This window comes from Schistocerca americana, chromosome X (assembly GCF_021461395.2).
Source record: "Schistocerca americana isolate TAMUIC-IGC-003095 chromosome X, iqSchAmer2.1, whole genome shotgun sequence".
Classification (NCBI taxonomy): domain Eukaryota; kingdom Metazoa; phylum Arthropoda; class Insecta; order Orthoptera; family Acrididae; genus Schistocerca; species Schistocerca americana.
In genome coordinates this window covers 160,895,024-160,916,048 of record NC_060130.1, presented here as the reverse complement: position 1 = coordinate 160,916,048, position 21,025 = coordinate 160,895,024, and the positions used below count along the sequence as shown (strand labels likewise).

General features: G+C 41.0%; 1 pseudogene; it reads left to right on the top strand.

Annotated features, from left to right (window-relative positions):
- Positions 1 to 1,291: 1,291 nt before the first annotated feature.
- LOC124557185 lies at positions 1,292 to 1,408 on the top strand (annotated as a pseudogene).
- The last annotated feature ends 19,617 nt before the right edge of the window (positions 1,409 to 21,025 follow it).

Genomic DNA, 21,025 nt, shown 5'->3' with positions numbered 1-21,025 from the left:
GCCTACATCCTTCTGAATCTGCTTAGTGTATTCATCTCTTGGTCTCCCTCTACGATTTTTACCCTCCACGCTGCCCTCCAGTACTAAATTGGTGACCCCTTGATGCCTCAGAACATGTCCTACCAACCGATGCCTTCTTCTAGTCAAGTTGTGCCACAAACTCCTCTTCTCCCCAATTCTATTCAATACCTCCTCATTAGTTATGTGACCTACCCATCTAATCTTCATGGAAGCGGTAAAACTCATTGTTTTGCAGCTTCAGACGCTATATCACTACGTAGCCTCCTCGCTAGATTCGCGATACACACTGAGAAGCCCAAACATTATGACGACTGCCCAACGCGCTGGATGCCGCCTGGTGGCGTTGCGGGCACGTGACGCGGAACAAAAGCATGTAAGCGGAGCAGGCACGGACGGGGGATCGCCCTAGCGAACATATGGGCTGCAAATGGGAAAATCCATTGAGATAAGCGACTTTGACAATGGGCAGATTATCATTACGCAGAGCCTGTGAATGAGTATTTCGAAAATGGCGAATCTGGTCGAATGTTCGCGTGCTACTGTCGTGAGCATCTATGGAAACAGGAAGAACTACCATGAACTACCACTAGGCGCCAAATGGTTGGGTGACGACGAGTCTTCACAGAACCTGAGGTTCGGAGGCTTGTCTGCTCTGTAAAGCAGGATAGATGGTGATTTGTGGTATCTCTACCGAAAGAGCACAAAGCTAGTGTACACACAAGTGTTTCGAAGCACACCATTCATAGTAAATTGTTAAACATGGATCTCCGACAAGACCACCCCTACGTGTTTACATGATGACCCTGCGACATCGTCAGTTGCGATTGCAGTTTGGCACGGTCGATCAATGGAAACCTGCCGGCTCTTCGGGTGAATCATATTTTTGCTACACGAGGTCGCTGATCGTCTCCACGAACGTCCTCATCGAGGTGAACGGCGGCTCGAAACGTGCAGCGCACCACGGACGCAGGGTGGTGGGAGCAGTATTATGCTACGAAGACATTCTCCTGCGCTTGTATGGTACATGTGGTAGCAATCGAAGACACGCTGACAGCTGCGAACCACTTGTATCCCTTCATACTTGATGTCTGCACTATGCACTGTCTTGCACTTTAATGTTTTTAAAGATTAAATTTGTCAATAAGTTCCTCACATATAACTTCAGTACATGTTTATTTATTAATAGTTATACGCAGAATCATACTATATCATCTTAACTCCTTGACAGTTTAAAGTTAGTACACATTTCACGTAACTAGTTTCCATTTTAGCCAACGGCCTTCCTGCAGTGGTAACACCGGTTCCCGTCAGATCACCGAAATTAAGCGCTGTTGGGCTGGGCTAGCACTTGGATGGGTGACCTCCGGTCTGCCGAGCGCTGTTGGCAAGCGGGGAGCACTCAGCCCTTGAGAGGCAAACTGAGGAGCTACTGCCGGCCAGAGTGGCCGAGCGGTTCTAGGCGCTACAGTCTGGAACCGCGCGACCGCTACGGTCGCAGGTTCGAATCCTGCCTCGGGCATGGATGTGTGTGATGTCATTAGGTTAGTTAGGTTTAAGTAGTTCTAAGTCCTAGGGGACTGATGACCTCAGAAGTTAAGTCCCATAGTGATCAGAGCCATTTGAACCACTTGAGGAGCTACTTGATTGAGGAGTAACGGCTTCGGTCTTGGAAACTGACCTACTGCCGGGAGAGCGGTGTGGTGGCCACATGCCATTCCATATCCGCGTCCAGTGACGCCTATGGGCTGAGGATGACACGGCGGTCGGTCGGTACCGTTGGGCCTTCATGGCCTATTCGGGAGGAGTTTAGTTCAAATTGTTCAAATGGTTCTGAGCACTATGGGACTTAACTGCTGAGGTCATCAGTCCCCTCGAACTTAGTACTACTTAATCCTAACTAACCTAAGGACAACACACACATCCATGCCTGAGGCAGGATTGGAAGCTGCGATCGGAGCGGTCGCGCGGTTCCAGACTGTAGCGCCTAGAACCGCTCGGCCACTCCGGCCGGCGAGGAGTTTAGTCTTTAGTTTCTGTTTTGAGATACCTATTACACCTGCTCTGTTATAAATTACCACTTATGACAGCACAATGTTTTATTTGCCTTTCTATGGCCATATTGCCATATTCTACTTTTAACCGACTCATTAGGACAAAGTTCTTTCATAATTAGATATCATTACCTTAATCCTATTCCAATACTACTTCGTGTCTTTTTAGAATATTAGAACATGATTGAGGTTACGTGTTACATTCAAGGGTGGACGAAAGCACAGAAACACCGAAAATACAACACATTACCATGTGTACGATGTAGGAAACCCGCTGGTATTCAAAACAACTTGCAGTCGTCTTAGAATGGATAAATATAGGTCCTGTATGGTTTTCAAAGGGATCTTATACCATTGTTTCTGCAAAATATTGGAACGTTCAAGTAACAATGATGGTGGTGGATAGTGATCACGTGCACTTCTCTCCAAACTAGACCACAAAAGCTCAATATTTTTGAGATTTGGTGAGTGTGGTGGCCAGAGAATGAGCAACAATTCATCCTCGTGCTGCCCAAAACAGTCCTGGACGGTGCAAACTGTGTGAATAGTGGACCCGTCGTCCTGGAACACAGCATCACCATGGGGAACAAACGTTGTACCGTGGAATGGACCTGTTCAGCCAAAATGATAACACAATCCTAGGCAGTAACGCGAACTCGCATAGTAACCATGGAGGAATGGAATACCACGATGTGGTTGCCCATTTCACCACCGACCCACGCCACATTTCACTCTTTGAATGTAAATACGGCCAGAAGTTGGAAACAGTGGGCTACAATATTCATCGGATCAAATGACTTTCTTCTGCTGCTCCATAGTTCAGGTTTATGGCCACGTTTTCCAGTTACGGGCATTTGCTTCACTGATGAGTGGTTTTGGAATTCCAGCACGTCTTGCAATTGCCTGCTTACGGAGCTTTCTTTGTGTCGTTTTAGTGCTGACAGGGTTCGCGAGTGAGACATTCAGTTACTTAGTCGTCCTCTTATTTTTCGGCACAATCGTCTTCAGTGACTGTCTGTCACGATCACTCAACACACATTTTCGTCTGCATTTTGACTTAGCGTATGATGTTTCTCCTCTTTCCCTGTATGCGGTATAAATCTTCGATATGGTGCCTTTTGAAACACATCCACTACAGCTATCTTGGTTAGGCCGGTATCAAATTTCGTTGTCAAAGATTTGATCAAAGATGTGATCAAATATTCCGTCAAATATATTTGACAAAGATCTTTGACGTAGCTCTAGAAGGGGTATTACACTGTCATCATATTTTTCGTCAAAGTTCAAGATGGCTGACAACAACTTGTTATTAACTGCAGCAGTTGCATGTACCACAATTGCACTGTGTGCACATGCGGAAGAGAAGCGGGGGGGGGGGGGGGGGGGGGGGAAGAATGGATGAGCATACATTTCTGTATGTGCTCAATGAAGTGTATCCTCATATCACAAAGCACAATATTCACTTAAGAACGGCAACATCTGCTGAAGACAGGCTCACTGTAACACTCCGATTCCTTGCTACAGGAGAGGGTTAGGTTAGGTCAGGTCAGGTCAGGACAGGACAGGACAGGTCTCCGATCTTCTTAATCTATTTTTGTATTCAGCGTGCTTCACGTTGTAAAGCGCCTCATCAGCTTCATACATCTATTAATTTTGTAGTTGTCGGCACACACAAATTGTATTTACCGGCAATGTTTATAAAAACACTAGAGACGACAGAATGCTGCAGCGATGCTAGCGCTTCATGTGGTAATATGTCACATTGCAGTGAACAGAAGACAAGAGACTTCTTTGATCAAATCTACAGCGAGGCCCTAGATTTGATCAAATATTGGACGACATTTGACAAAGTTCCCTATTACACCATCAAATATCTTTGACAAAGATACTGGACAAAGATATTTGACAAAGAAATTTTATAGTGTAATACCGGCCTTAGGGAAGCACGGCGCCCCCCCCCCCCCCCCCCCCCCCCAAGGAGCACCTGCAGTTTGCCCGCATTCGAATTCACTTCACTCCGACAAAGTGCACTCACATCTACACAGGTCACTATTCTGACCACGTCTGACACTTTCAACGCATTGAGGACATTGCAAAGGTGCCGTTCGGGGTCAAATACAACAGGGCAACCCGCAGGCTTGGCTTGGATCTGCATTTATGTTCAAGCACGCGTTTCTCTCGGTGTTTCGATATTTTTGTCCAACCTCTGCTGTTTCATTCATATTCAGCTCTGAATTATTTTTGTCTTTTATAAAGAATCACTGCAAGCGTCTGTCTTTTAAAAGTTATTAGATTATAAATAGAATCATAAAGCCCATTGACTCTCACTTCATACAAGATTTTTTCTTTCGATGCATTGTTACAAAAAAGGTGTCTTTAAACTGCTGTTCATTTACAAGGCATCACTAGCTGCATTTTTGCATTATACGTCGTACAAATAGACCTTCTTATTTTTATTCTCTAAAGGCGACTCGTGAAGTTTTATTATATTCGTGATCTGAGCCACAAAAATTGCAAGAATTTGTCTTGAGGACGGCGTACAAGACTGATTCGTATCATGAAATTGGCAGAATTAGATTCGCTTTACTTCCTTCTCTTATAGCTATGAGCTAATTATCGACTATCCGACTGCAAGGTTCTCAATTAATTGATTAGTTGTTCGCTTATAATGATTAGTGATCGTACTCTCTGAGATGTAATTCACTTTAGCGCTATACTATTGTTTATCGATCATAATCTATGTGAACATTGCTGTCACGCTGACATGCCATTGAAAAAGGTTTCGGAAAACATACGAAGTATGAGATAATGCTCATAACAGCTTCCTTTCAAATCTTATTTTTACAAACTGGACTAATTGGTCAACCACACAGGCGATCTAGACTGTTTTATTCAAACGATTTTAATATAATCAACGTCCTTTTACATACCTACAGCCTCACAAAATAAGCTTCAGTTAGATTAGTATTGTTACAGTTAGGCTTGCCATCCATGTAAAATTATGTAAGCTCAACCATAATACCATTCAGTATATTTCAAAAGTACTAAACGCTCTTTTTATATAAAAACTTATACTTTGTCTAACGATGATTGCAAGAGACACACTTTTGGTCAATATGTTCAGAATACATTGCTTCTGCCATATTTCTGTATTCACATTAAATTACTCTTTTTCTTTTAGTACCGGTATGTCAGTCTCCTTATTTTAATTTCAGATATTAATGTATTACATTTCTCGTAAAAGTACTTGAACTCAGTAGAATCTAACATGGCAAACTAGTACCTCGAATTAGGTGTTGGAGTTCACACCATTGTATTTCTGCTTAAGATTATGGGGTTTTGTTGTTCACTGGTTATTGATTTGGCACAACAATTTTTCCTTTATGACATGTATGAACAATTTACACATGTTACAAGCCTAAATTTTACTTATGTATGCTTCTTCCAACAAGTATCACAACTATGTTTTACCAGCCCCATCTGCTCTTAAATTGAGGACATTTGGTCCTTGGACAGATTGCTTCTGCAAGTGATGTCATGTGATTTGCTTATCCTGCTAAATCCCCAATATCTTTTACTACATCACTATAATGAGAACCTTTTTCTTGCCTAGCCTAACAAAACGTACTATCTGCTGTTTCTATCATATTGCATTCCCACAGTGCTCATGACTTAGACAAATATAGTATAGTATTCTGCTTTGTCACCAAGAAAGGTCCAATTCAAATTACCCCACTATTAAATTCTATACCTTCATCACATCTTCCAGGTAAGCATTGCCTCTGCACCAGCCAAACTTAATGGCTACATAGCACCTTCCCCCAACAATATACTAGCTTCTATATACAGATAGCCTACTTATCCGATCTTAACGGTTTCATAACTCCTTGTTAATGCAGTAGACAATTACATTTAGGCTAAAAGGTCATGTATCTGTTATAGTTGTCTCACCAGTGAGTATTCCATAATCCTCAGTGTTTATCCATAGATTGTGATTCACAGCCTCACAACTGCAGAGCAGTATGAGATTTTCACTCTGCAGCGGAGTGTGCGCTGATATGAAACTTCCTGGGAGACTAAACTGTGTGCCGGACCGACACTCGAACTCGGGACCTATGCCTTTCGCGGGCAAGTGCTCTACCATCTGAGCTACCCAAGCACGACTCACGCCCCGTCCTCACAGCTTCACTTCTGCCAGTATCTCGTCTACTACTTTACAAACTTTACTTAAGCTCTCCTGCGAACCTTGCAGAACTAGGACTCCTGAAAGAAAGAATATTGCGGAGACATGGCTTAGTCACAGCCTGGGGGATGTTTCTAGAATGAGATTTTCACTTTGCAGCAGAGTGTGCGCTGATATGAAACTTCCTAGTAGATTAAAACTGTGTGCCGGACCGAGACTCGAACTCGGGACCAGAGTGAAAATCTCATTCTAGAAACATCCCCCAGGCTGTGGCTAAGCCATGTCTCCGCAATATTCTTTCTTTCAGGAGTCCTAGTTATGTAAGGTTCGCAGGAGAGCTTCTGCAAAGTGTGGAAGGTAGGATACGAGATACTGGCAGAAGTGAAGCTGTGAGGACGGGGCGTGAGTCGTGCTTGGGTAACTCAGGTGGTAGAGCACTTGCCCGCGAAAGGCAAAGATCCAGAGTTCGAGTCTCGGTCCGGCACACAGTTTTAATGTGCCAGGAAGTTTCAACAGCTGAGCATTCTATTCTAAATTACCGCTTAATAACTATTAACTAAATAAATAAATCACAAGTAAGTAATTTACAAAGATGTAAAATCCACTTCACATTAATTCTAGGGCCAGTACTTTTCTTCTCAAGATTTTTGATTGTGGCAAACTCCCACAGCTTTTCTACCCACTGGGTTATGATGACTTACACAATACGTTCTACACAACCAACATAACTCCTTATGACCCTTCCTGTGGGTTTTCCTTGAGGTTAGTATCTAGAAATCTTTATATTTTTAACATCATACTCCTCTAAGATCGCTCTGCACAATGTTCTGGTAAACAAATTCCCGAAACTTGAAACTTAAGGAAATACTCTTTATTTAGGCACTTAATTGCACTTCTTGTTGTAGCGGCTTCTAAATGATACAATTGCACGTATTTGGACCAATATTCCAGTACTACTAAAATGTGTGCAAGACGCCGTATTCCTTTGGGTAAAGGTCCACAAAATTCAATAGTAATGAGGTTCCACAGTCCTTTTGTATATTACGGGATACGTTTTAAATTTACACTGCAAGTTCATTTGTTTTGCTTGCTGACAAATCACACGACTCGTAATTTAGCTCTCACCAGTCTACCCATATTTTTGCAGTAACAGAAATTGTTCGTATGGGTGAAACATTTTTATTCCAAAATGACCATATCCATTATGGGTCTGTGTAACAAAATGCCCTGTTACATATTTAGGCACAGATATCCTCCAGCTAGTACCTTCTAAGCTCATCTCCAAAAAATCATCCCTTCATACCTTAACCAGTAGTCTCTCATCTCTTTAGGGCAGTTATTATTCTCCATAGTGTTTATTGTACTTTCTAAATAATGATCTTCAGTTTCCTCAGTCATAATGGTCAGTTTTAACGATTTTTCACTTACACTCATAGTATTTCATTTAAAAAAATAAATGTGAAATTCCCTTCCTGTTCAATCAGTAACAGGTTCATCGTCTAAACCTACTGATAATCTCTATAAGACGTCTGGTATAATGTTTTTGCAATCTTCCACGTTACGGATTTCAAAATTAAATTCCTGTAGAAACAAAACCCATCTCATCAATTGAGGATTTGTTGTTCATTATATATGCGAGAATGAATCTTGTGGTCAGTATAAACTATAGTTTTTCTCCATGCCAATAAATGCAGGAATCTTTTAAATCCTCACACAATGGCCAATGCTGCCTTTTCTGTAACAGGGTAATTTATTTCATGTTTGTCTGTTGGCGAAAGCTATACCTCTATGATTTATATGGTTGTTCTTAAAATCACCTCCAAAAACCTCGCAGCCAAGTTCATATACTGAGGCATCGGTGGACATTTTAAACACTGCTTCGAACCAAGGATGGTGTAACAAATTAAAATTAAGTAATTCCTTTTCTTTCTCGTCATATTTCTTACTTTTCCGATCACCCCATTGTCATTTCGCCCTTTGTTTTAATAAGCCCACTATATTCAGATGTACAATATTTAACCCAGGTAAGTATCTTTTAGAAAAAACTTAAGTTGTTTCCTACCCCTAGGTCATGGGTGTTTTGCAACAGCCTTTACTTTACTTGAGTCAGGTCTTATCCCTTCAGCATTTACAATATGTCCTAAGTACTTTACGTCTTTCGCTCTTGATGGATATTTGGTTAATTTCAGTGTAATACTTTCTCAATTTTTTTTAACACTTCTCTTTATGGTTCAGCGTATTCGGGCCACATTTTAAGTGCAATCATTATGTCATAGATTTACAATATTAATTTATGTCATAAGTTTGGTGCTAGGGCTTGGCTCAAGGCTCATATGACTACATTCATAGACACATTTAAATCACATGAGATGACTTTTAATTGATATGGTCTGCCTTAAAAAAGAAAAGCAGTAGCTAGTGTAGAAGTATAGTGCAAACGCACTAGTGAAAATCCTGCCATTAAGTCCATTTAGCTTATATATTTAACATCCAATTTCACTAATATCTCCTCAATACTATTAGATCTGCCTTTCACCATTTCAGTGACTTGGTAGAGAGCACGAACGTTAGTATGAGAGATACATTCGTTCACGATTTTCTAACCACGGCAATGGATTGTTCAAAGCACTTAAGAATCTCTCAATGTGTCCCTGGTTGATAATTTAACGCCCTCACTCTCTCCACCTTTTTCAGATAAATCTATAATATTAGTTCCTGCCCGTCTCTAAGTTATTAATATGCGTAAAATTACATTATATAACTTCCTTCACCATATTTCATAGAGGTGGCAAAAGTGATGTTGTAAAGCACTACAAAGTGAATGATGGAATAAGAAACAAACATTTTTGAACAGACGTAGAGAGCAAACGATTTTGATTTCAATAAGCTTACTGCGGTTGTGGACTCGCACACAAAGATATTAATTTAAAACGGAATATTAATATATCAATTAGTGGTACTTATAATAATGAACATGATTCGAAAAGTTAAGATCGTTTTGTGTCATTGTAGTCTCCCTGTGAACTAACGGCAAATAATCCTTCTTCGTAAAACCTTGGTGTGAAATAATAATCCAAACAACATGTTTGCAACAGGGTGCACATTACTTCATTACAAGAAGGACTTCCAGAAACTGAATGCCACTCTCAAATTCGTCTATTGGCGTGCGCCAAATCGCCTCAGAAATTCAGCAATATCCGGCAGATATGAACTAAACATCCAACGCATTGGTAATTCGAATATAAAACATGTTTCTCATCTTTATCAGCTGTAAACACTAATTGGGTACTATAGGTTACACTCTCAGATTTTTCTGCATATGAATTAGTTATCTGTGAGTAAATTCTGTCCAGTAGAAACGGTAGTAATACCTAGTTAGCTGTTCACAGTATATCAGCGTTGTGCAAAGACTGGCAACTTGGTCATAACATAGAGAAATGCAAAGTTATGCACTTCGCGGAACGTAGACGTGTTCTGTCTTTTGACAGCCGGATCAGTGAGCTGCAAGTAGAGTCAGGCATCTCATACAAAGACAAGTTATTCATAAGTACCTCTGGGGTTTTAGAAGACGACTGCGTGAAGACTACAAGACATACAGAAAACAGACACGTATTAGTGCATAGAGTACCTCTCCAGGTCTTATACTCACATTACAGTTGCTTAATATGGGCACTATTTGTGATGCAGCAAAAGTCAATAGGTGGTTCAGTTAATTGAAGTCACTGACACAAAGTGCCCAGGAAGGCGTGAGAACTGCCTGCTTTGGAAATCTGTCCATTGGGGCGCCTGTATGCAGGTGCGAACTAATTCTGTGTGACAATACAGACAGGATGATCTGTCCACATGTCCTGACATGCCTTCCCCCTGGTGTTACTACGCCACAGAACGTACTGAAAATCGAATCCTGAATATATGCTTTATCCACTGAAATGTGCCATTTTTCTCTACGTCTTATAGTTTTTACGCAGTCGTCTTCTGATACCCCGAAGATTCTTACGAATAACCCTTTCAAGGGAGCTGTTATAAGCAAACAGACTGTCTGGCAGTGGACTCACCCTTATCCTCCTTGCTACCAGAAATGTTCGTGGATAAGTGAGAGACAGATTTTCTTAAAAGTAAACCATTGGCAAACAATGTTGTATATCAGTACAGATATGTTCGTAATATTCTCTGTATGTGTAATGGTTCGAATAGACAGCTCTACAAGTTCATGGAACATTTGCATCAATGGCATACTAGCTTAAAGGTCAGTTAGAGGTAGGAGGTTTCAACATTAATTTCATAGACATCAGCTTAAAGATGGAAAACAGTAACCAGAAATTTAAAATTTACCGAAAAGAATCCATTACTGACACATTAAACCTAGCTTCCTTTCAACATCCTACAAACATGCAGTATTCCACCACATGATCCATCGTGTTCTTTCAGTTCTCATGTCCAAAGAAGAGTACGAGCAGGAACTCAATACAATAAAAACAAATGCCACAAATAATGAATTTGATTCCAACGTTATTAACAAATTCTCAATAAAAAACTGAATTCCTATTGTACCCTGAAACAACATAGAAAGACCGAAAAGAAAATGTTGCAGTTTACCTTTCATAACTAAAAATTCGAATAGGGTAAGTAGCATTGGGATCCAGCACGGCGTTCCGTATTACCCTCCTGAACCCACCGATTCCATATTCTGCTAACAGTCATTGGATCTCGACCTACGCGAGCAGCAATGTCGCGATACGATGAACCGTAATTGCGATAGGCTACCATCGGACCTTTATCAAAGTCGGAAACGTGATGGTACGCATTTCTCCTCCTTACACGAGGCATCACAACAACGTTTCACCAGGCTATGCCGGTCAACTGCTGTTTGTGTATGAGAAATCGGTTGGAAACTTTCCTCATGTCAGCACGTTGTAGGTGTCGCCACAGGCGCCAACCTTGTGTGAATGCTCTGAAAAGCTAATCATTTGCACATCACAGCATCTTCTTCCTGTCGGTTAAATTTCACGTCTGTAGCACGTCATCTTCGTGGTGTAGCAATTTTAATGGCCAGTAGTGTATATATGCGTGTGTGTGCGTTTTGCTTATGTCTGACTGGAAGTTTATTTGAGTGTCCTGTAAAAATTTGATGTAAATCGGTCAAGAACTCCTGTAGATATTTGCTGACAACATTCCCCCTTTATATAATATGTATACAGTTATGTTTCATTTATATTAAAAAATATATATCCTATGTCCGTCCAAGCATTTTGAAGTAAATCAGTCAAGAACTTTTGGAGTTTTTGGTAACAATGGTTCCCCTATATACAGGGTGAGTCACCTAACATTACCGCTGGATATATTTCGTAAACCACATCAAATACTGACGAATCGATTACACAGACCGAACGAGAGGAGAGGGGCTAGTGTAACTGGTTAATACAAACCATAAAAAAATGCACGGAAGTATGTTTTTTAACACAAACCTACGTTTTTTTTAATGGAACCCCGTTAGTTTTGTTAGCACATCTGAACATATAAACAAATACGTAATCAGTGCCGTTTGTTGCATTGTAAAATGTTAATTACATCCGGAGATATTGTAACCTAAAGTTGACGCTTGAGTACCACTCCTCCGCTGTTCGATCGTGTGTATCGGAGAGCACCGAATTACGTAGGCATCCAAAGGGAACGGTGATGGACCTTAGATACAGAAGAGACTGGAACAGCACATTACGTCCACATGCTAACACCTTTTTATTGGTCTTTTTCACTGATGCACATGTACATTACCATGAGGGGTGAGGTACACGTACACACGTGGTTTCCGTTTTCAATTACGGAGTGGAATAGAGTGTGTCCCGACATGTCAGGCCAATAGATGTTCAATGTGGTGGCCATCATTTGCTGCACACAATTGCAATCTCTGGCGTAATGAATGTCGTACACACCGCAGTACATATGGTGTAATGTCGCCGCAGGCTGCCACAATACGTTGTTTCATATCCTCTGGGGTTGTAGGCACATCACGGTACACATTCTCCTTTAACGTACCCCACAGAAAGAACTCCAGAGGTGTAAGATCAGGAGAACTTTTCGAGATTTTTGATATCAAGGTTAAACAATGACTTGTCTTTATATGGTAGTATAGAAGTTCACGCGAGTGTGGCAGTTTTCTAATATTCAGCAGACTGGGAGGTCAATCTGCACTATGTGAGTAAACAAGCATTTCGCCCTCATTTAAGTATATGGCCGAAAGAGTCAACCTTCAGGAATTGTGAAACGAACCCTGTCGTCCAGGACCGTGTGCCACAAAGAGCGCAAATTCGTCACGAGATGGGAAATTCACAGGCGTCGATTGTGCTGAATGAGTCCTAAGAGCTGTTGTGTGCGAGTGAGACAGACGAGAATCTGTAAAAATGAAGTACTAACAAAATGTCAGTTTGGTTTCCAGAAAGGTTTTCCAACAGAAAATGCCATATATGCTTTCACCAATCAAATTTTGAATGATCTGAATAACCAAACACCACCCATTGTGATTTTTTGTGATCTCTCAAAGGCTTTTGATTGTGTAAATCATGAAATTCTGCTAGACAAGCTCAAGTATTGTGGCATGAGTGGGACAGTGCACAAATGGTTTAATTCGTACCTAACTGGAAGAGTGCGTAAAGTTGAAATAAGCAGGTCTCATAATATGCAAAGATCAGCACATTCCTCAAACTGGGGAACTATCAACAATGGGGTTCCACAAGGGTCGGTCTTGGGTCCTTTGTTGTTCTTAATATATATTAATGACTTGCCATTCTATATTCATGAAGAGACAAAGTTAGTTCTCTTTGCTGATGATACAAGTATAGTAATCACACCTGCCAAACAAGAATTAACTGATGAAATTGTCAATAACGTCTTTCAGAAAATTACTAAGTGGTTCCTTGTAAACGGACTCTCACTGAATTTTGATAAGACACATTACATACAGTTCCGTACAGTAAATGGTATGACGCCATTAATAAATATAGACCTTAATCAGAAGCATATAGCTAAGGTAGAAAATTCAAAATTTTTAGGTGTGTCCATTGATGAGAGATTAAATTGGAAGAAACACATTGATGATCTGCTGAAACGTTTGAGTTCAGCTACTTATGCAATAAGGATCATTGCAAATGTTGGTGATAAACATCTTAGTAAATTAGCTTACTACGCCTATTTTCACTCATTGCTTGCATATGTCATCATATTTTGGGGTAATTCATCACTGAGGAATAAAGTATTTATTGCACAAAAGCGTGTAATCAGAATAATAGCTGGAGTACACCCAAAATCATCCTGCAGACATTTATTTAAGGATCTAGAGAGATTCACAGTAGCTTCTCAGTGTATATACTCTCTTATGAAATTTGTTATTCACAGTAGCTTCTCAGTGTATATACTCTCTTATGAAATTTGTTATTAACAACCAAACCCAATTCAAAAGTAATAGCAGTGTGCATAACTACAATACTAGGAGAAAGGATGATCTTCAGTATTCAAGATTAAATCTAAATTTGGCACAGAAAGGGGTGAATTATACTGCCATTAAAGTCTTTGGTCACTTACCAAATAGTATCAAAAGTCTGGCAGATAACCAACAAGTATTTAAGAAGAAATTAAAAGAATTTCTGAATGACAACTCCTTCTACTCCTTAGAGGAATTTTTAGATATAAATTAAGAAGAAAAAAGAAAAAAACAAAAAAAAATTTTAAAAATAAAAAAATAAAAAAGTTGTTATATTAAGTTAATTATGTTGTTAAATTAACTTAATTATGTCATGTATTGGAAAATTTGACTCGTTCCACATAATTACGAAATATCGTATTCATGATCCATGGAACTAGTATTAATCTAATCTAATCGAGGTGGCGCAGTGGTTAGCACACTGGACTCGCATTCGGGAGGACGACGGTTCAATCCCGTCTCCGGCCATCCTGATTTAGGTTTTCCGTGATTTCCCTAAATCGCTTCAGGCAAATGCCGGGATGGTTCCTTTGAAAGGGCACGACCGATTTCCTTCCCCATCCTTCCCTCACCCGAGCTTGCGCTCAGTCTCTAATGACCTCGTTGTCGACGGGACGTTAAACACTCCTCCACGAGAATCTACGTCATAGGGAAACCCTGTAGATGCCGTTTGTGGCCAGGGAGACGTAGCAGTGTTAAATATGGCGGACCTAAGATCGGCCATAAAAGGAAACATTTAGGAAAACTATTTAATTCTGTAGTAATTCATGGAATGAAGCTCCAGTAATTTTAGTCTACCATCCTTCATAAATTTTCATTGTGATCCCAATAAAACTTGAATATTGATCATATCTATAATAGGCCGGCCGTTGTGGCCGTCCGGTTCTAGGCGCTTCAGTCAGGAACCGCGCTACTGCTGCGGTCACAGGTTCGAATCCTGCCTCAGGCATGGATGTGTTTGATGTCCTTAGGTTAGTAAGATTTAAGTAGTTTCTAAGTCTAGGGGACTTATGACCTCAGGTGTTAAGTCCCATAGTGCTTAGAGCCATTTGAACCATATCTATAATAGTTTAGGATTTACTGTTAAAGTGAAATTAACAAGTTTTGTAACAAATCCTGAAAGCTAGAATCTGAACGCTTTGGTCGAACTTAACGATCGATATTTCATATAGAAGTGCATCATTAAAATAACAAATGTTGTAAATATGGACTCTGTAGCTTTATTTTTTAAAAGATATAGTGAATTTAAATTATCAGTATTTTTAGTTAAGCATCAGATCATCATTTCCTCCACACAAAACACATTGAACGATGACAGCATGACACCTTATTGAATCATTAGGTAGTAGAATATTCGTTGTAAACTTAAGTGTATAATAGCTACTCTTGTTTTTATTTATTTATCAGAGAGCATATTGGTACAATGCTACTGGCCGTGACATTCAAAGTTAAGAAGGGAATCGTACTGGTTTATGTAAAATAACTTAACGTTTATTATGTAATGGATATTATTATTACTTTATTTAGAACGTGAAAGTGGTCAAGCTTTGATTATTTAAATATGTTAAAATGTAAAATAATGTAGAATAAACTGTAGCCAATCAGATGGACCGCTTCAGGAATGGGAACTGCAATAGTCAGTTGAGCGACGATGTTTGGCACGCGGGAGACGCGGCTGGAGACGGGCAGAGAGACAGTTCCGGTCTAGACACCAAAGGGTACAGTTCGGATTGAGACGCGCAGGCGGACAGTCGGTCTTTAGGCAGTTAGGAAGTGAAACGACTTAGAAAATTTCGCGTTGTGTGGTATCGCGGTACTTGAGTCTCTGACTGGTGTGAACTCTTGAACTTTTCGTGTAAATATCGAGGTGGAGTACTGGACTGTGTCAAATGGATATGCGCTCGAGTGTAACAGTAACTCTGAATACGACCACTTTCACTTTTAGTTTGCTTTTTGAATAAACATTATTCTAACCAAATTGCAACTGTGTGGTCTACAACATTTATGGGTCGTTAAATTAGCTCCCGATATTATTATTACTGTTGTTACATGTTATATTAACTTTGAATGACTCATAAAATTTCGCAAACTTGCCATCAGCCAGACAATTTAACCAAAGAGTCACAAGTGTCTAATTTAGGGCACGTACTCGTAATGCGACGCGTCCACTTCAACCTCTAGACGAGGTTGAGCCAAGACATTTCGACGAGACGAAAGCGCATGTGGGCCCAAACATCTTTGGAATGTTAGCTTGCAACTAGGCTCAGAAAAAACTATAGAAATTGCACGTTAAAGAAGCTAGATTGATCCTTTGCCGAACGTTGCATGAATGGAAGCGTCCGATACGTCATAGACACAGAAGCCCTCCACATAGAGGGAGAGGGCACGAAGCTCACTCAATTAGAAATTTTAGAAATTAAGAAACAGACATATGTATCCTCTCATGTATTACTGAATTAACAAACTCAATTCAATTATTCACCTCTTTTGGACATATTGCAACACCTACATAGAAGAAAAATCTGGTGCCTTTATTCACATAGCAAAATACCATTCCTGCGCGTATCTCTGCCCCAATGCATGTTTAATTGTAGGTATTGCAAATGCTGCCCTAAGAATTTTGTAAATATGTTTAGTCATAGTTATTGTAAACCCTGTCCTAATGAATTTTTTAAATCCATATGTCTTTTGTAAAAATTGTCAACAGAGATAACTTTTGCAGTATTTTAAAAAGTTGACATGTTTACCTTCGCTTGGTTCTCATCTTCGGGATCAGTTATGTACCATAAAATGGGCTTATATCCCAAAACCTATGCTGTTAAGTAATAATAAAATTTGTGAAACAAGGCTAAAAAGCGTTTCGCTTAGTTACTACGGAATAGCCCTGTATTTGGGAGTAACAATATGTTGAGATATCAAGTGGAACGACCACATAAGCTGTGCTGTAGGTTAAAGAAATTGTAGGTTTCGATTCAGTGGCACTGTACTAGGAAGCTGCAGTTTGCCTACAAAAGAGGTTGCATTCAAAACACTCCTACAGCCCACACTTGCATACTGCTGAAGTCTGTGTACCTCATTTTGTATCCCGAGTGGAAGGTGGCGCGTGGGTCTGCTCCTGAAATCTGAAGGGTTGGCCGAATGAAGGAAGCGAGTAGGAGCAGGTGAGGTGAAACACGTCGGTACTGCGAGTGATTAAAAGTGGTTTACGGGTGCATGAATATTTACAGAGGCATAAATAACTTAGTACGTAGGTGCGAAGCTGAAGCGAAGTGTCCCGGCCGTCTTCTCTTGATCAAATGGGCAGAATCTTTTGCGGAGCTCGTAGACCTCGACAGCACCGGCTAGAGGGCGCTGTCGTCGGTGTCTGTCGTAGTGCCAACTTAATAACTTGCACCTAAGCCGTGGCAACGTTGCTATCGATACCACACCTCATATCAGATCATATTGGCTGGGGACATCATGCAAGTATTGAGCGGTGCGACTGGCGAATGAGTGTAACAGAAATGTTGAAAAATCTGAACTCTTAGCATACGAGCTAATAAGCACTTACAAGGGAAACTCCCCATCGCATCTTCCGCAGATTTAGTGGTAGGTTGGCCTGGTGGATGGCCCGTCAAAAACTGAACACAGATCAACCATAAAAACAGGAAGAATGTGTACTGAACTGTGAAAAAAAGAAGCAAAATAGAAACAGAGAAGAGTCGAGCATATTAAAACACACTGTTGGGCTCCAATGGGGAAATCCGTGTTCAAATCTTCCTCGTACCCAATTTTTTTCACAAAATTATGAACTGTCCGTCCTGTCATTGACGTGTCGGTTCGTCGTGTTCGTATTTGTGTCTGTGTCGTGGTGTTAACGTCCGTTTGCAGCTGCGAGGTGTACGGAAGGGACTTCCACACGTACATGCTTCGTATTTGTCATACACAAGTACCACATGTTATGACTCTTGCGTTCAGGTTTGGAAGTTTTGACTCCTGAATTTCTATGTTGCAACATCGTTCACACCCGTTTATTTGCTTTTTTCTTCATTTCTGCAAGAGGTCTATGCGTGATCTCGCCTGCTCTCACTATTCATCACATTTACTTGCGACGGTAACACCGGGTGATCAAAAAGTCAGTATAAATTTGAAAACTGAATAAATCACGGAATAATGTAGATAGACAGGTACAAATTGACACACATGCTTGGAATGACATGGGGTTTTATTAGCACCAAAAAAATACAAAAGTTCAAAAAATGCCCGCCAGATGGCGCTTCATCTGATCAGAATAGCAATAATTAGCATAACAAAGTAAGACAAAGCAAAGATGATGTTCTTTACAGGAAATGCTCAATATGTCCCCCATCATTCCTCAACAATAGCTGTAGTCGAGGAATAATGTTGTTAACAGCACTGTAAAGCATGTCCGGAGTTATGGTGAGGCATTGGCGTCGGATGTTGTCTTCCAGCATCGCTAGGGATGTCGGTCGATCACGATACACTTGCGACTTCCGGTAACCCCAAAGCCAATAATCGCACGGACTGAGGTCTGTGGATCTGGGAGGCCAAGCATGACGAAAGTGGCGGCTGAGCACACGATCATCACCAAACGACGCGCCATCTGTCGGACATTTTGTGAACTTTTTTTTTTTTGTTCTAATAAAACCCCATGTAATTCCAAGCATGCGTGTCAATTTTTACCTCTCTATCTACATTATTCCGTGGTTTATTAAGTTTTCAAATTTATACTGACATTTTGATCACCCGGTATATTCTTACTGTATGACTCTTATTGTATAATCAGTTTTTAGTATGACAATTGCGAAGACTACAGAAGGAGAACAGACACGTCAGTGAGCGGACGGAAATGTCATAATTTTGTGAAAAAAAGTCGAGCATTAGGGAGATGTGAACCCGGACCTCTATCTTCAGCAGTCCTACACCACAACCACACAACCACGACGGCGTGGTTCCCAGTATTCGCTCAATGTTGTATGTCTTGAGCTTCAATCCTGCACTGTTTCTATTTTGCTTCTTTTTTCGCAGTTCAGTATACCTTCTCCCTTTTTTCATGCTTGATCTATGTTCAGTTAGACGCGCGGGATTAGCCGAGCGGTCTGGGGCGCTGCAGTCATGGACAGTGCGGCTGATCCCGGCGGAGGTTCGAGTCCTCCCTGGGGCATGGGTGTGTGTGTTTGTCCTTAGGATAATTTAGGTTAAGTCGTGTGTAAGCTTAGGGACTGATGACCTTAGAAGTTAAGTCCCATAAGATTTCACACACATTTGAACATTTTTTAATGTTCAGTTTTTGACGGGCTATCCACTTGGCCACTTTACCCCTGAATCTAAGGGGGGTGCGACGGGGAGTTCCCCTTGTTAGTTTCATAGTTGCGAGGTCTCTGGATCGAATCTCGCTGCCATTACTACTTCTTTTTGTGAGTTACTTACATCAACATTCGGTGCTATGCTTCGATATTGTGTGGCGACTGAGAACCGCGTATGATTGTAGTGCAAGTTTGTGTTGCAATAGACACACGTCGCTTTAAATATTGTTTTCCTTGTTTATCAGTATCATCCTGATTCGTGCAATGCTGTATAGGCTACACATTATACTTGTCACAGGTGTAGATAGAATAATATAAATGAAATAACTACACCGATTTGATTGATCCTTTCTTCATTTCCAATTTCTTTAAAAAAACTTTTCCTCCATTTTCATATTAAAGATTAGAAAAATAGCAGATGAATTATTAAATATTGATAGTTTTCACGGTCATAATAAATCTGTTGTAATTACATGGGAATGGAAAAAAAACGTAGCAATATTCGATCCAGAGACCTCGTGCTTATGAAATAAAGCGCTTACTTGATCAGCTACGGACTCTGTGAACAGGCCGCCCGATGTGGCCGAGCGGTTCTAGGCGCTTCAGTCTGGAACCGCGCGGCCGATACGGTCGCAGGTTCGAATCCTGCCTCGGGCATGGATGTGTATGATGTCCTTAGGTTAGTTATGTTTGAGTTGTTCTAAGTTCTAGGAGACTAATGACCTGAGATGTTAAGTCCCATAGTGCTCAGAGCCATTTGACTCTGTGAACACAATCGATGATACAAAGCAGACAACATGATCGCGCCAACCATTTTCAAACTCGATTTCCTCAGAAACGGTTAAGAGTTGTGTCTTCCTGTTTACATATGTTAAAGTCCTAGTCGTGACCTACACACACTGCCAATATCAATCAAGTTGGTGAGGGGAGGTTCGTACGGTCACCTTTTAAGTCCATTGCGCAAGATGAGTAGCGCATTTCCTGCAGACAGAGGCTAGCTGCGGTATGGTGAACATGTGTGTCACAGTATACCATTGAAAAGATGCGGCAACTGGGATCGTACTCCAAAGCTGAAGTCCGCGGAACAGTACGATTCTTGTGGGAAGAACGTCTAAGTTGCACACAGATTTACCGTCAAATTCTGGCGGCACATGGACCAACTGCGATGTTGAGTGCAGCCGTAGTGAAATGGTATCAACAGTTTTACCAAAAAAGGAAGTAAGATTGGGTTTAACATCCCGTCGACTGCGAGGTCATTAGAGACGGAGCGTAAGTTCGGATATTGTCAAGGATGAGGAAGGGAATCGGCCATGCTCTTTCAAAGGAAGCATCCCATCATTTGCCTGGGGAGCGATTTAGGGAAATTACGCAAGACCTAAATGTGGATGGCCCGACACGGGTTCGAACCGTCGCCCTCCCCGGTGCGAGTCAATTTGACCAAGGTCGCGCAGACGTGGATGCTGATCGGGAACTCTTGATCTTGCACCAAGCGATTTCCGTCTTTTCGGAAGGCTGATAGAACGTCTGGGGAGGGGAGGGGGGGGGGGGTGTTGCGAGATTTTTCCAATGATTAGGACGTACACAAAGTGGTTCTTGAATAGCTCCGTTATCAAGGAGCGGATTTCTATCGTCAAGGAATTGAACGATTGGTAGAACGCTCCGAACATTGTCTGCAGAGACTTGGAGATTATGTTGAAAAACAGTGTCATGTATTTGCATTGCTTCGAAATGCAGTGCAGCAGTTAGCAAAAGTTATTTCGCTCGGCATATGCAACTTACTTTTTGAAGATCCCTCGTACACCTCGCGAAGAGCTGCTTAGTAAACACTAAGAGTCTTATTTCAGGACAGAAACTATGAATATTTTTAAATCGTCTACCTATCGATACTGCAGATATAACGCAAAGAAAATTAGGCATATAGCAGTATAGAAGTGTAGAGCTAGACATTTTGCTCACGTTCCATCTGTGAATGGAAGGGGAAGGCACCTTA